We start from the raw sequence: 16,759 nt of genomic DNA on the forward strand, positions 1-16,759 counted from the left end.
ATAATTTCATTTTAGCAAAAATCAGTAACTCTAAAGAAGAAGTGAATGACGCCTAAATGTATAAAATAACATTAAATTATTGAAAGAATAACATAAGGTTATATACAAAGTAACACAATACAGAGTTATAACAATATAAATAACACGATTTAGTAACATAATTATATTTATCAAAATAACATATGGTGTCTGTAAAAACGCAATTGAATAACAAAAGCCTAAGAAACAAAATAACATTAGGTTTCAAGTAAAATAATTTCATTTAATTTACAAAATAACATTCACCCCCACTACTTCCAAAGACTAAAATAACATAAATTAAACACAAAATAACATAAGATCTAAAGAAGAGTAACATCATCATGAGATAACAATAGCCTAAAATCAAAATATAGAAGCGAAATTTGTTTATCTCCTTTTTTCATCTTCATCTACTACATCATATCTCCATGTATTAATTGCATTTAGATTTTAAAAAATACAAAAATTATCACAAATTCAACACTAATTAGCAAAATCATTTACAATTATTCAAAAACTTACTTCATGTATTAATTTATGTTAGTTTTGGGCTTGTTTGAGTAGAAATTTTGTCTTCAATGGATGCAATTGAAGATTTTTCACTCCATTTCAAATGGAGAAACTGTAATTTCAAACGGAGAGAGAAAAAAGAAAAGTGAGTGGGGAGAGAAATAAAATGGTTTGATTTATGGTCCGTCTTTCTTATGTACTCCCTCCATCCCTTTATTTTTTGCCCCATTTGCCAAAAGTGGTAGTCCCTTATTTTTTGCACCATTCTATTTTGAGCCATGGTCTCATCTTCTTGACTACTCCTAATATTTGTTTAGCCCACTACATCAGCCTTTTTTTTTTTTTTTTTTTTTTTTTTTACTTTCCTAATCTCCTTTTACCTACTAATAAGCCATTCTCTCTCCTCAATTGATTTGGCTTCTCTCTCTTCCATCATCATCTTTCTTCTTCATACAGTACAACCCAACCTTCTTCTCTCTCCTCTCCATTTATTATTTTCTGGATACTTCCTCTACTATTAATTTCACTCTTATCTCCCCAACTATCTTACTGTAGTCAATATTTATAAAATTGAAATCCCTAAAACAAAAATCTACAATTTAGGAACACTCTCTTCCGGCTGGTACTTCTTCTGGGTTTTTATTTTGTTTTTCATTTTTAGCAAAGGTTTGATTTTTCAGTTTGATTTTACCGTCAAAAATTCTTACGAAGGTTTTTTGGCAATTCTTTTACTATAATTAATTTCAACACAAACTTCGAATATTTTGTGGTGTTTAAGTTCTAGATCTGATTACAAATGAGCTTCAATGGTATGAGTGAGTTTGATTCGAAATTAAATGACGAGGATTATGAATTCTTGAAGCAAAAACTTTTTTTAAATCATACCCCTACCTTAAACAACTCCGATGATGACAAAGAGGAGTTTATCCCCAACACCCCTGCAGCCACCATGACTAGGACGCCACCTCCAACCCTGCTTCAGGTGCCGGAGACACCATTGTGCAGCATGCAGTCTGCCCGACCACCAAGCTTTACCAAAGGGGCAGCAGTTCTATCCCTTCTAGAAGGCTGGGGTGAATAGATCTAGGGGTTTAAAAAGGACTATCGACTTTGGTACTTTTGCTATAGAGGACAATTGTGATGGTGTTGAGACCCAAAGGCCAAAGAATATCTTCCCCGACCAAAAACCTGAAATTGGAGGTGAAATGCTTCGATTTCTATGTCCTCTATATTTCTCTCACCCTAAAAAATCCAGATAAGCTATTATTTGTGTCTTCTTAGTTTAAATCTTTTAATTATCCTAAGATTTTATAATTTTTTTTGGCTATTAAGTTACTTATCACGTTGGAGTAGTGTGTATTTATGTAGTTGTACTCTGTTTGTTTAATGTTGTGAGTTTGGTATATATGTTTATGTGTTAGTGTATGGTTATTGTAAGGTGGAGTATTATATGTAATGTGTATGTTAACTCTAATTTAAAAGGAGTAATGATCCTAGTTTTATTTTGTAAGGTGGTTCATTTTATCGTATAAATCGATGCAGTATAATTTAGAGAGAGACTACATTTGACAATGAGAAGGTTCCAGTTGCTAGAATTTTATTGTTCTTTAAGTAGAATTTTATTGTTCATTAAGTAGAATTATTAAGTAGAATTATGATAATACTTCAGATTCTTTGACCTTATTATAATGTATATGCATTTCATTTCTATTACTATTTTTAGTTTTCCTTATATTAGTTGCTATATATGAAAAAAAAAACCCTATGATGAGTATGTGCATAATCTACTATGGGGGAGGTGGCGTGTAGCTTATGTGATGCCACTCCATCTGTTTTGATGTTTGATGAGGCACGATTAAGCTATAATACGAGGGATTTAAAGCAATAACTTAAACACGTTTTTTTGCCACTCCATCTTATAGGATGTTTGATGAGGCAATGCGATGCTAGAAGTAAAACGTATTTCCTTTGTGCCACTCCATCATATAGATTTTTGATGAGGCAATGTGTTGCAATGTTGTTGCCACCAGGGGCAGACCCACGTGTAGTCATAGTGTGTCACAGGGCAACCTATTATTTTATAAAAAAATTAAACACTAAATGTCAAGAAGTTCAGCTTGCAGCCTAGTGGTTTTTTTACCACCCATCACAAGCGAGATGTGGGTTCAAACCCCATTACTGACATTTTATTTCTTTTTTCTGCTTTATAACCTCACACCCAATTTTCAACATTTAGAAATTAAAACTAAGGATTCAGAACATTTTCCCCAAATTGTAAAACCCTAAGTCTCTAACTCCCCTAAATCGAAATCCCCAAACCCTACCCGCAGGCCCGTAGCCCCGCCACCGTTCACCGGCCAGTTTAAGCTCCGTACTCCGTCACTCCATGTTCTCACCGTCGCCAATATAAGGTTCGTCCGTCAATGTCAATCCGTGGCTCATACTTTGTGGAAAATCAATACTTTGATGTATGTTGCTCAATTACAATCCATTGTCGCTTCTGCTGCTCACAAATCTCCCGATCTTCTTCTCTGTTTTGATCTTCACTCCGATCTCATTTCCGCCATTAATGACGAACCTAAGGTTCCATTTCTTAATTTTTTTTCTCCTTTTTATCTTTTTTCTACTTGATTAGATCTATGTTGCTGCTAATTGTTCAAAATCATGGAATTTCAGCACGTTTAAGTTTATATTGCAATCAATTTAATTATTTTTAGGTTGTTTAAGTTGAATTTTGAGAATTCTAGTTGCAAATTATACTGGCATTTGGATTGTTTTAGAGAATTATTAAGTTTTGATTGGGAATTCTTGCTTAAATTATGAATGGGCTTGATATGGATTGAATTAGGAACCTATTATGTATTTATGTTATGGCAAAGAAAATGTGAAGATGCATTGTTTTCGCTGCTGTTTTTGGGTGGGCGGAGGTCGGTGCGGCACTTGACATAGTTAGCTATGGTTATAATTATCTGGAAAGGAGATCCTAGTTCGATATACTCAAGGGCTAGTGCTCTTCAAGGGTTTCTTGCTGACCATTCACATGCAGGAGGGTGGTTTTGGTGGTGGTGTAGGAGGAGGGGGTGGTTGTTGGGGCTCGGCTGGGAAGTGGCTGTTGGGCTGGGTGGGGAATTGTTTAATTAATTTTTTTTAGGAAAAAATAGACCATTCACATGCAGACACGTGTCAAGTAACCTGCTTTTTTGTTTTATGTATTTTTTTTGCTAATCATAGAAGCTTTGACTATTTTTTAATATTATATACGGTCGATAGACGATGATGGGACAACCTATTACTCAAATCCTGGATCCGCCACTGGTTGCCACCCCCATGATGATTACACTACTATGATTAAAAACATATTTGAGTTTTGTATTGTGAGTTTTTCTTCCACTGTTGTGAACATACATACATTGAACTAATAGTAAAAGTAGTCAACTTCGATAAGTGGGTTCATTTATAATTACAAAATACATTTATAATTGCTCCTTATCAACTAAGGCTAGTTAATAAATTGCATAATTGCAACTTTTTCACTTCACAAAAGTACATCCAATCCCTATCCACATTAGACAAAGTGGTACTTTTTCTAATGATCAAGTAGTAATGATCATAAGTATTGTACGCTACATATTTTAACCATCTACTAACCGTTAACTAATCTGAAACTTTACTACTAATTTGTACAACAAAAAAAAATCTTGATATGTTTTCATAATTTGCATTCTTTATCTTATGGAATAACATTCCACTGCCTGAGTTACCTGATATGTATCACGGTCTGGAAATGCGCTGCATCATACCTTCCAATTCATCAACTTGCATAGACGTTTCCACCATGATTGAGATATAACTTTCCTGTGGAATATGCTCTGTTTCTGCTTCTGCCCTTTCATTTGTGTGCTAAATAATTGTTATTAATCCATGTAAAATCATGTGTTGTTGCAGCAAAGATGTCATACTTTCTTTTAGCAACTGAATTGGCACTTCTATGTAAGTTGGCAAATTGACTTCTCTTTCCATCCTTTCCTTTGCATGATGTGGTTGTATATAATTATTTGAACCATGCACCATCATTATCTCAAGCATGCAATATTGTAGGCTTAGAAACACATGATTTACTTTACGAGGCTCGAAAATTTCATAAGCAAACTTGACAACACTTACTAGCTCGTCTACGTTTCTAGGGGCTTGTTAATGTTGAATTGCTTGAATAGCATGAAAGAACCCTAAGTCGAGAACATTTAAGTCCGAACTGTTTGGGGGTTGTGCTATAAGATGTATGTTGAAACCATCTATGTTTGTTGTGTTTCTGAATTCAATGTCATGTAGTTGCAAATGTGGTGTAACATTATCTTGCTGAACCCAAATGGTTCCACACGCATAAATTAGCCAATTTTCCTTGACTGGGGAAGCAATTTCTCAATAAATAACTTTCTTATAACTGATTGTGTAATATACTTGATTGGTTTTGTCTCCAAAGTGCCGGCCACTCTATGTATGCTAGATCGCTTCGCTGGAATCACTTCTGTCAGTGGGAAACATCCTAACTTTCCATCAAACAAACATTCACCATCTGGTCAATGATCTGCTCTTGACAATTCTACCTCAAACATGACTTTGGTATCGTACCTTTTGGACTTACAATTTCGGTAAGGATGTACTTCATTCAGTGCCAAATAAAATGTTTGTGAGTTTTTTGACATAAAAAACCATTTCTCGTCAATATGTACCATGTTATACATATCTCCAAATCGAGGTTTGGTATTAATTGTGCTTGGAATTACTTGTTGCATGTACCATCGTAGCCTTTGTATCTTATTCACAGCCGTGAGTGTTGATTTGATTGCATTACTATGCCTCAAGATTTTGCCTTTTTTTTTTACAAACCTCCCAATTGTTGGTTTATTTATTTTTATTGCTGAAGCTACTGACCTAATGTTCCCCCTTTTTTTCAAAGGGACTGCCATCAATTGTTCAACATTCAAATGAATTGGTTTCTGCCAACCTTACCTTTTTGGTTCGTGCTGATTTTGATGCTTTGGTTCAACCAAACACTCAAATTTACATGGTTCCATATCCTTGCAAAGTCCACCTACTAACACCATGAATGTGGGAAAGTTTAGTAATTGTCCCTGGTGGTAGCTTGAGGTTTGTTGCTGCATGTAGGAGGCTCTCTATGCACACCTTCCTTTCGACATCTTTCATGTCTTTCCTGCGTTCATGTTGTTCAGTTGTTGCCTGAGATGTTTCTTGAGATGTAGCCTGAATATAGTTGTCACTCGAGTTGTTGCCTGAGATGTAGCCTGAATATAGTTGTCACTTGAGTTGTTGCAAAAATGAAGCTAAGAAAATCAGTCGTTTCCATGTCGAAATTTGGCATCAATAAAAAGTAGCCTGAATTACTTGATGATGAAATAACTGAGAGTAATACCCTCTCCTTCCCCTTCCCCTATTTAATGATCCTTTTTTTTTTTCTTTAAATTTTACTATACTCTCTTCTTTAATGTGTTCTCAGGTGGTGAAAAAATAAAAGGAGCAAAAGAAATAAGGGTTATATATATACTGCCATGCTTTTGGTAAAAGAGGGAAAATATTCCCTCCAAAATTTTGGAGTGATTGAAAAATGTACTATGCAAAAATTTGAAATATTTGGGAATTTGTACAGTAACATGAGTTGGTGGAAAATTTCTTTCACTTTTTATTATTCCCCCTACGTGATGATCAGTATATATAATGTTACTTTCTCTTTCTCTACATTTCCTTAATTAATTCCACTCAATTTCCTAGGGACCACATCCAATTCCATTCCCTTGGCATTTCTTAATAAAGCAGATATGTTGGATGGGGCAAAATAAACGGGACAGAGGGAGTATAATTTAAGTTATTTCATTTTCTCTATTTGTTATTTCGTAAAATGAAATTTCGCATTCGCTTATTTTAGTTGGGTTTTTAGCCCATTGATTTAGATTGGGCCTGGAGTACAATATTAGGTACTCCAGGAGTACCGTATAGTCGTATACTAATTCCATACTACTAACATTATCGTACTCATAATATATTGTTGAATGGGAATTGAGATTTGGCAAACAGATGTTATGAGAAACAAACATATAGTTAACCAGACCTATACTGGTATATTTCGTTCAATGCATCAAATATTGAAAAACTCTTGGCTAGCTCGATAAGCACCCCTTCTTGAAGACTAATGTTATATACTTATATAATACCCTTATGGTGAAATTCTCAATAAACCAAGATTAGTATTCTTTAAAATTGAAATTTGTGACTTAATACAATAATTTTTTATTTTTTTTTTGAAAAGTTATACAACAATTCTTAATCCCTCCTTTTTAACATTTAAAAAGTTTCCTTCTTTTAATGAATACTCGTATAATAATAGATGGCCAATAATTTCTCAAATAAAAATATGATTAGTAACAGTAAGTAGTCAAGTAACACAACAAAATTTAAAATAAAAAACTTCATTTATTGTAACAATGGCCAATAATTTCTCAAACACAAATCAACAACACTAATGGGCCTTGTTGGAAATCGCATTGAGGTTAGAGTTTTGTAATAGTTATTACGTGATTATGTTGATGATTGTTCGGAGGTTGACTGGCTCATACATGGCTAAATAGCAAGTTGCATGGAAATCACCTTGGATTTTTCTACGAGTAACTATTGAAGGTGTTAAGTAGGGCATGGTTGTTGGAGAAGAAAATGACAATACAACTTATTTCAGTGTAATTGTTAAACTCAAAGTCTTGAGCTTTTAGTATTCTAAGTCTTGAGCTTTTAGTAATGTGAATGCGATTTAAATTAATTGCCTACAAACCTGAAAAAAGAGCTTATTGATTGAGTTCAAGTCAAACAAGTGCGAGAATATAAAGAAACGGAATTATGCAATATTTTCAAAATCATTGTTTATTTATTTATTTTTTTTTAATTTTTTAATGTTTTGTAACTTACAACTTTACAAGTATAAAGCAAATAGAACCCGTGATATCAAGATCATGAATCCAATAAATCAACACAACAGTTTCATGATGGATATAATACTTCCTGAAATTTTGATCCCATACCTAGGATGCGTTTGGTATAAAACATTTAAAACGGGATAGAGATGAAACAAAATTTTAATGCTGGATGTTCATTAGATGCACAGTGTGCACCGTACATACTGCCTAAACCAATGCCCCACCATTAGGGACTAGGGAGTAGGTTAGGACACAACTAAGCTAAAACATTAGCTGGTTCAGTGGTTCGTAAGGTTCGTTCGATAAACCCTGGTTTTCATCATTTCCTGGGAAACTTATTGCTCGTCACACTCATGGATCTCAATCTCATACGCTGATAGTTAGATTATTAATTAAATGAAGTTAATGGTAAGTTTTACCTTTTCATGCTCCTTTAACAAATCAATTTATCAATTTATCTTGATTGCTATTATATTTTCTGGAACAATTCATTTGATTTCATAAAAATTATCAAAAGATCTGAGCTTTCTGCTAATTCATTCTAAATATTCAACATATTTGATGTTTGTTTAATTAAGAATTGGTTATATTATGTGAAGGTAGGTTCGTTGGAATCGAATGAAGATAAAAAGAGAAATTAGTGTAAATTCATTGTTGAAAAAATTCAGAAGTGGGTTTCAAATGTTGTCAAATATTGACTGGGTTTCAGCTTATGGGTCTCAATTATCGGCAGCCACTGTTCTGGGTGTGGTTGGTTTGTTCTTGGCTGTTAGAGATGGTAGGATGGGGTATTTCAACAGTTTTCCCTTGTTGTCAGCAAAAACTAACACTCCTAAGAAGTTGTATTTCGTACCCGGGTTGCGAAATTTGGGCAACAATTGTTTCCTCAATGTGGTTTTGCAGGTAAATTGAGTCAAATTTTGCACAGGTTGACAGTTTGTGGAAGTGATACATATTGTAACATTGCTATCTTAATTTGGCCTAATTTTGGGTTGATTTTTGCTTCAGGCACTTGCTAGTTGTTCAAGTTTTAGGTGTTTCTTAGAAGATGTTCAGAACTCGCAGGCGGTGTCTATAGTGGAGCAGGCTAATGATTTGCCCCTTTTGGAATCTTTGGCTGCTTTATTAGAAGGTAAAAAATCTTGAGGGCTTTGTTCATACTTAATTGGATTATATTGTTTTGCTGTTACTGCTATTTGCTTATTTATGCTTCCATGTTGTTGGGATGGCTGTGTGATTGATGACAGGCAAAGTTTCCTTGAATTTAAATTTTTTCTCATGACTGTGCTATCCATGAATGACTCTGCTTTCACTACTTTATATTTCTTACATGAATGATCAATGATGTGTCCTTTTTTAAATGATGTTTTTAGCTGGTCTACTTGTTTTTTTCCCCCTGGTTTAAAATAAATGTGTGCTAAGACTGATCAAATTCTGATTAAAGAGGCTTCTTTCTATTTCCGGGAGAGGCAAAGGTGCAATTGTAACTATTAAATTTTTTTCCACATATATGCATCTTTTAATTAGGCTTCACTTGTGGCAGAGTTGAGCATACTTCAGGAGAAAAGTAGACCATTGAACCCACACAAAGTGATGTCTGCCATGCAGCAGTATATCCCACAATTCCAACTGTCAAATCAACAGGTGAAATTCTTTTTGTCTTGAAGTTTTTACAGGACATAATCTTTTTTGCAGAATGCCTCATCTTCTCTTTTGAACTTTTAAATAACTTAAAATAGCTATGATAATGACCCTGCTTCTCATGTGTAACTGGCGGTTGCATCTACAAATAGGATGCAGCAGAAGCATTTCTTCATCTTCTATCCTGTTTAAGAGACGAATTATCAGAGTCTTATATGCCAAACCATGGCTCCCTAGCAGATGTGGATGCCCCTACTAGTCGAATTCTTGCTTCTTAGAGGATAAAGGACATAAAGGAGCCAGAAAGGTGGCAGCAGCAATATCTTGGCCCTTTTAATGGGATACTTGGCAGTTTTCTGACCTGCCAAAGCTGTTCTTCCGAGGTGGGTGTCACTCATTCGTATTTCTCTCTGATGATATTGCTGGTCTATTTATTGAATCACCTTTCTTTTTTCTTGCAGATTATGATGGATTTTGATTTCTTTCACACCTTGTCACTCCCCCCAGTTTCCAACTCTGGTTCTTCCATTGTATGCTTCCATTACCTAATTATCTTCTATTTGCGCTCGAAAGTCAAGTTCTTCATATGTGGTTGGAGGCTTGGAGCTGATATTAGATGCGACTGAGGTTGTTTATATTTCTCAAACATGCATGCAATGTTAGCTGGATAGATTTACACTGGAGGATTGCATGAAGAGGTTTCTGGCTCCTGAACATGTTGAGAACTATTTCTGCAGCCACTGTTGGCATATTGCTGCAGTAAAATTTTTATCCTCTGTCGGAGGACGGCAGGTACTTAACTTTATTTGCCGGATTTACTGAAATTGTGCTCATAGCTTTATGTTTTCCTCTCTTCAATACCCGAATACCCGGTATGATACTAATCTCGTCCACCCTAGTCCAGTCTGTTTTCTTTTTATTTTCTTTTTACTGTTTCCTCTTTCTTTTTGGTCAGGAAGAGATCAGAAAATTGAGTTCCTGTAGCGACTCCAGCGAGAAAGACTCTTGCAACTGTAGGAATATGTCATCACTTCAGAGACTTTCTTGGTCAAATCACTTTTCACATGCTTTTAAACAACTCAGAATTACTCATTGTCCAGAGGTATGAAATTGTGAAGCTCTTTCTGCCCCTTTTTTCCTGGTAACAAATGCTGAATTAACCTATTTTCTGACACATGGAGCTCTTTAAACACATGCACAACCACATAAGCAAAAATGCTCATGTCTGCACTTTTTCAAAAGCTCTTTTAGTAATTTTTTTTCCTGATGAATTAGGTTCTACATATATATGTATATATGTTTCATCTTTTTCTTTCCTCCCAACTCCCTTTGGTGGAATGATCTGTAACCACCAGATTCTATAGTGATGTGCTTGTGAGTGGCTGATAATCGTCATTGAGGCTCTAAGTACCATGACTCTTTTGAAATACTTGAGGAGCCGATCATTTTCTGTAGTCTCCATAGAAAGAATGCTCCAAAGTCTTGTGCTAATTACATGATAGATATAACCATCCTGAATGAATGGCTCTTTTCTGAGAAGCTGATCATTTGTTTGTTGTTTTTATAGAGAAAAGGAGCTGTTAGTGCCAGATGATGTTGTAGGGGTTGTTTCATTTGTTTGTGTTTGTTTCATGGGAATATGAACTTAGATTGAGAATCTTTCCCTGAGTAATTTCAACTCAACTCTGAGTTTAAATTTCTATCACAAAGCAAGGATTATATTAGATCAAAATAAAAATTTCCAAAAAAGATAAAGAAGAAACAAATAGTAGTTGGGAGAACACCTTCCATTCGATTTTTAGTAAAATCATAAATAGCTTTTGTACTAGACAAGATAGAGAACTATTTATAGGGAATACTAACTGTGTATGATATCCCTAGCTCACTTGAATTTTATCCTTCATGATTATTCTATTGCCTAAATAGTTGTACTCAAGTGTAGTAAAAGGGGGCAATCAAACTTCATTACAAAATTTGGAAATTCTGTTAGGTCCCTAGACCAGTTGTGTCGTCCCATACGGCCTAGCCAACGTACCCCATTGTTTTTATCAATTTTCTTCCAATTTATCATAAGTTTCGTGCGGTGTCTTGTTCTAGACAATTCAACATCAGAGTTTCCAAATGCAATTTAGTAGATGAACATTGAGCTCGAAAGCCATTTATTGATATGTTCAAATGATTTCAATTGCTTTCGAGCTCAATGTTCATTTACTGTTATAGGATATGCAAAATTGTTTATAATTTATTGTTATAGGTTCAATTAATTACAATACCCATTATCAGAGGAAGCCATTCAAATGTGCATATTGGAGTATTAACCACCACCGGATAATTTGAGGAATTGACATCAATTAATGCTCATTTTGAAGAGAGATGCACATGCAACACAACGAAAGCATTGTCAGGCAACAAACTAACAAAATTACCATACAGTTGCCCTCCCATGAACATGTTACACATATAATATCTTATAGGCCTTTGTAATTTTGGTTTAGAGAATCTTCCATAAATAACATTTAAATCTTATCACGGCCATTCAATTTTTCATAATATGCAGCAGTAAACTCACGTGGCTGTTTGAGATAATCTGCAATTTGTTTACCCTAGTTTTTTGTGTTCCAGGTATTCCCATTCTCTAAGCTGAGTGAATGATCTTCATCTGTATAATTTTGCGTTTCCAAAGCTCACATCATCTTGAACTTTTCTGTATTTTACTTCTGCATGGGCTCTAACCTGGCTTACCTGATGGTAAAGATCTTTCACATCTAACAATATTGAGGAACTTTAGTCTCCAATATCGCTGGGTGAACATTTTGTGCTGACCACTCAAATTTGATTTGAGCCTAACTTTAGCAGTCGTTTTGATTGGCATAGCTTTGGTTGAGATCTTTCTCATTTGGTTTTTGGTTAAGGTCTGTATGATTGGTACTGCTGCTTTGTTAAGTTCTTTTTGATTTGCACCCCTTTGGTTGAGTCCTCAATCTACTGAAATAAATTGTTAGTTAATTCTCATTAGTATGTAGGTGTATTGGATTTATTAATTCATTCTTTTGTCTTGCTATGAAGGTATACTCTTTTGTCTCTTCCCTTTTTGCTTTTTCTTCCCCCGAAGGCTAAAAGTTACTTGAATCAAATGAAAGAAGTTTGTTCAGCTTTGCATCACTGAAAGTCTTATAATAACCCTATTTGTATGCTATGGCTTCATAAAAAAATGTCTGATTGTTCTGAAATCAAACTTGAGATTCAACTTGTGTTGGTTATATTTATGGTTGTTATGTTCCAAGATTAAAAATTATAAGGTGGCTTTTTAAAGCCACTAGGTGATCAACATGCTTATACACAAGGCACAATCTTCTTATGAATGTGAAAGTCTGCGTTATTATTCTACTCAGCTAGTTTCTTTGTTCTACAGGTTCTTTGCCTTCATCTCCAACGCAGTTCATTGAATGCATTTGGGGAGCCTGTTAAAATTCAGGTACTTGAGTTTTAGTTAACTATCTGTCAATCATAGACACTGGCACTTTATTCCACAATTTCTTGGTGCAACACTAGTACGGTTGGGGATTTAATGCACTCGTGAAGGATCTGGAATAAGGAATTGGGCAGGATCCGCAAACTCAAACAAGTGTTAGGTTTGAGGCTTGAGTATTTTTTTTTTCTTTTTTTTTTTTTTTTAATAAAACCAATAATATTCCTTTTTTTGGGTTCATATCTGTTGATTTTCTGGTTTCATGATATATTCCTCTTCCACTCTCTTGCTTTGTCTCAATGCATGTCCCTTTTCTAATTCTCATATTCTCTTTGCTACAACATGGTATATTCCTATATTACTTTTCTTGCCTTTTGATCTATAGAGTTGTCATTGGTTTGTCTCAATTTGATTGTTTATCACTTTATCGGCATATGCAGGGCCATATCTGTTTCCCGATCATCCTGAATCTATCACCTTTTGTTAAGTATGAAATTGGTGTTCAAAAACGAGAAATAAATAAGCCAAAAAGTCTGGGGGAGCAGCCAAATCTGGCTTCTATCTCTCATCCTAAAAGTGCTGACAAACATCCAGAACTAAGTAAGCAACTGCTGTTACTTGTCATTCATCTTAAATAGAAAGCATCCATTTTAAAGTATGAGTAATCCGCTGCAGTGCTAGTCAAGGATGATGCATCACGGTTTCTTCCAGAACCTTGTTCATCGCTGATTGAAAACTGCTCCAGCACCATATCTATGCCTACTTTTAAGGTTGGTCTCTTTTCTTAAGGTTTTTACTTGGTGGGAAGCTCAACCTTTCCAATTGTTTGTGCTATTTGAATACTTGTGTATTGGTAGAATTTTTTAATCCAGTTGTTAGTAAATGTATGTCTTAGGTTCAATATGTTAGTAAATGTATGTCTCAGGTTCAAATTTTGCTGTAAAATAGAAAATTTTCAATTCAACCCATGATGCGAGTAATGAAAATTACTAATTTATTACTCTAATAGAATGGTTAAATCGAATAAAAATAGATTAGATTTGGGGTACTTGATTGTATTTAATGTGATCAAATCACCAAATAGAGCATTCAATCCCAGCTTAAGTGGGTAGACACTTTCACCAAGAAAAAGATGGCAAAATAAACTTCTCATCAATATTCATCATACCTCCTATCTCTCTAATGTGTTCGATTCATGACACTATAACTAATTCTATTATTTTCCTCATCTAGATACCAGTCTTATTGCATTACTATGATGCCCTACTCCAAATCCTGATGCTTTATTGTAGACACCTAAAAATCTTTTCGATCGACGCCAACAGTTACATACTCTAGAAAAATTATTGTTTGTTCAAAATGATATAGTGTATTAATGTCCACCATCATCAAGAGAGTGAGGGATTACTCAAGTGGTTAGAGCTTCCCTCCTGGTTCCAGGAGACCCTGAGATTGATTCTCACCCCCGTCCTTGTGGCTCTCTATACACCCAAAAAAAAAAATTCCACCATCATCAGAGGCCAAGTCAAAAACGAGAACCAAGTAATCCCATTTCCCTTTCATTAAGTAAATTTAAGCCTGACTTGGGATCATTCTATGCGACCATGGCACCTTTGAATAGAGTTATACTGAAGCTAAACATTATTGCAGCTTACATACTAGCTGCCGGGTTTTTTGAGCCAGAAATTAACAAGTTTGTTTCTGTCTGTATAGGCTAATTTTGATCCACCACCTCCCAAAAATATTCTGTATCGCCTTGTTTCTGTTGTGGAACACTTTGGAAGAGCTGGGAGTGGCCATTACACAGTATATAGAGGAATGACGACTCAAATGGAAAAAGGTGATGGCGTTAGTGAAACTGATGCTCCTTTGCAATGGTTTCGCATTTCAGATTCAGAGGTACACAATGCTTCGGAAGAAGAAGTTCTTGGTGCAGAAGCTACCCTACTTTTTTACGAGAGGATCTGAGCCAACAGCTCATATGGGTTTGCAAGGTTGCACCAGACTGGAACCAAAATTTAGGCATTACTTTGGACTAGACACCAGAAATTTTAGATTATACTAATCCCCTGCAATTGCAACAGGTTGGTAGTTGTATTTTTATAATGAAGTGGATAGAACAAGAAGTCAAGAAGCTTCTATTGAGATTTGGAATTTCCTATTGCATGCCAATAAAATACTAATTCTCCACTGTAATGTTAGTGTCATCAAAGTATCAAACTTCAAAGTTAGGAAATTTTGTCAAATATTACATTTTATAAAGCAAAGTTTGTGAGATAATACATTAGAGCATCTTCATCGTGGACATCCCTGCCCAAAAAACTCCATCCCGTTTTTTAAGCTTTGGTTTTTTTTTTTTTAGTCTTTTTTACCCCAAGTACACAACCAGCAAAATTTAATAATAAAAAAAGATGTTTAATTAGGGCAAATCACGCTTTCAGTATTTTAAAACCAACCAAAATCCTAATTTGACCCTACAATTTCGAAAACTAGGTGAAAAAAGTATAAGCTAAGTTACGGAGTACAAGGCTGAGTAGCAACAATTAGGGGTGAGCAAAAATTCAGGGTACTTTGAATCGAAACCGAAACCTGTTAGGAACGTAGGTTTTGGAACCGAAACCTGTACAAGAGGTTCTGGTTCCGGGTAGTAAAATAGAGAACCTGTTGCAGCAGGTTCCGGTTTAGGTTCTCGCTTTTTTGGAATCGGAAACTGTAGGGTACTCTGTAACCTAATAAAATTGTTACTTAAGCCTTAATCATACATCAATTTAAGCCCAATTTTTACTTAATATAAATAAAAATAATTGTTGTAACTATATATATTAAATTTGATAAACAACTCTTTTTGGTTTGTTATATTTGCAAACTATAAATTTATGATCCTACAATTTTTTAATAAAAAATTGCAAAAAAGTACGAAATATAGTAAAAGACAGGGTACCCTGAATCGGAACCGCAACCTGCAGCTTCCGGTCCCCAATTTTGAGGAACCTGTTCAACAGGTTCCGATTCCGGTTTTCATTTTTAGGAACCTCTTGCAACAGGTTTCGGTTCCGGTTCCAAGAAATTTAACAGGTACCCTGTTATGCTCACCCCTAGCAGCAATTGAACATCTTTTTCATTGTTCATCATAGTGAACTTATTTTAACCTATCTGAAATTATCTAAACTTAACGAGTTAATTTTGGCATCATCCAAATGGATTTACTGTTATTTGTTTTACTGGTCCAACATGCATTGCATTTATGCAATGCCACTGCACCCGCAATGAATGAATATAAGCAAGCTAAGATATGAAAGATGTTTGGAACTGCTTAGACTGAAGGCTCAGTAATCATGTTCTGGACTTACGCATTGGCACCTTTTGTGCTCACCCTTTGGTCTGCCCGGCGTCTTCTTGTGGTTTGTAGCATGATCAGTTTCGGGTTACCTTTGTGCGTGTTTCTGGATGAAGGAGAGTTGTTCAGATTCGTTCTCAGATAACAAATTGCTATTTGCCTCCCTTTGGCAAATATATATTCTAAGACCGATAATCAAACGGTGAACAATCTCAACCTAGGCATCCAATACAAGTTACTACCGCATGAACCAATCCATCAAGAAAATCAACCAAAATAGACCTTCAAAAGTCGATTGCTAAATAAGATTTACTTCTTTATTTTAAAATACAGGCGTAATACATAATTCCATTTTCCATGCTACGTTCAACTCCTTAGGCATCACTCTCAGCTCGTGAGTAGGGAAGTCTAATGTAACTTTTCCTTACACTTATATGTATACGTAAAGCACTCGTATACGTACGAGTTCCACATATATCCCGTACATACCTTTTTATACCCTTTCAACTAATAGAGGAACATACAACATACATACGACCAACACGCACGAGTATGTATATATATATATATATATATATATAATAGAGCACTCGACCTACTAGGTGATAATGATGATCATCAATGCATGCTTCATAATTTTTACTAAACAAGCGACTAATAATTATCAAATTCCATGTATTAAACCCGCTTGTAATTTGTAGTAGATCTTTAATTTATATGTGTATATCAATGGTGAATTGGAGACTTCCTTTTGACGGGGTGTAATCCATCATCGTTAGATCACCTTCATTATATCCTTCT

General features: G+C 35.0%; 1 long non-coding RNA gene and 1 pseudogene across 1 annotated transcript; both read left to right on the top strand.

Annotated features, from left to right (window-relative positions):
* The first annotated feature begins 2,636 nt into the window (after nt 1–2,636).
* LOC110695220 lies at nt 2,637–6,225 on the top strand. Its single transcript, XR_002506036.1, has 4 exons — nt 2,637–3,114; nt 4,477–4,521; nt 5,012–5,180; nt 6,047–6,225. It is a non-coding gene; the product is annotated as an uncharacterized LOC110695220 (long non-coding RNA).
* Nucleotides 6,226–7,363: 1,138 nt separating this feature from the next.
* LOC110695221 lies at nt 7,364–14,817 on the top strand (annotated as a pseudogene).
* Nucleotides 14,818–16,759: the final 1,942 nt, after the last annotated feature.

This window comes from Chenopodium quinoa, unplaced genomic scaffold (genome assembly GCF_001683475.1).
Source record: "Chenopodium quinoa cultivar QQ74 unplaced genomic scaffold, ASM168347v1, whole genome shotgun sequence".
Classification (NCBI taxonomy): Eukaryota; Viridiplantae; Streptophyta; class Magnoliopsida; order Caryophyllales; family Amaranthaceae; genus Chenopodium; species Chenopodium quinoa.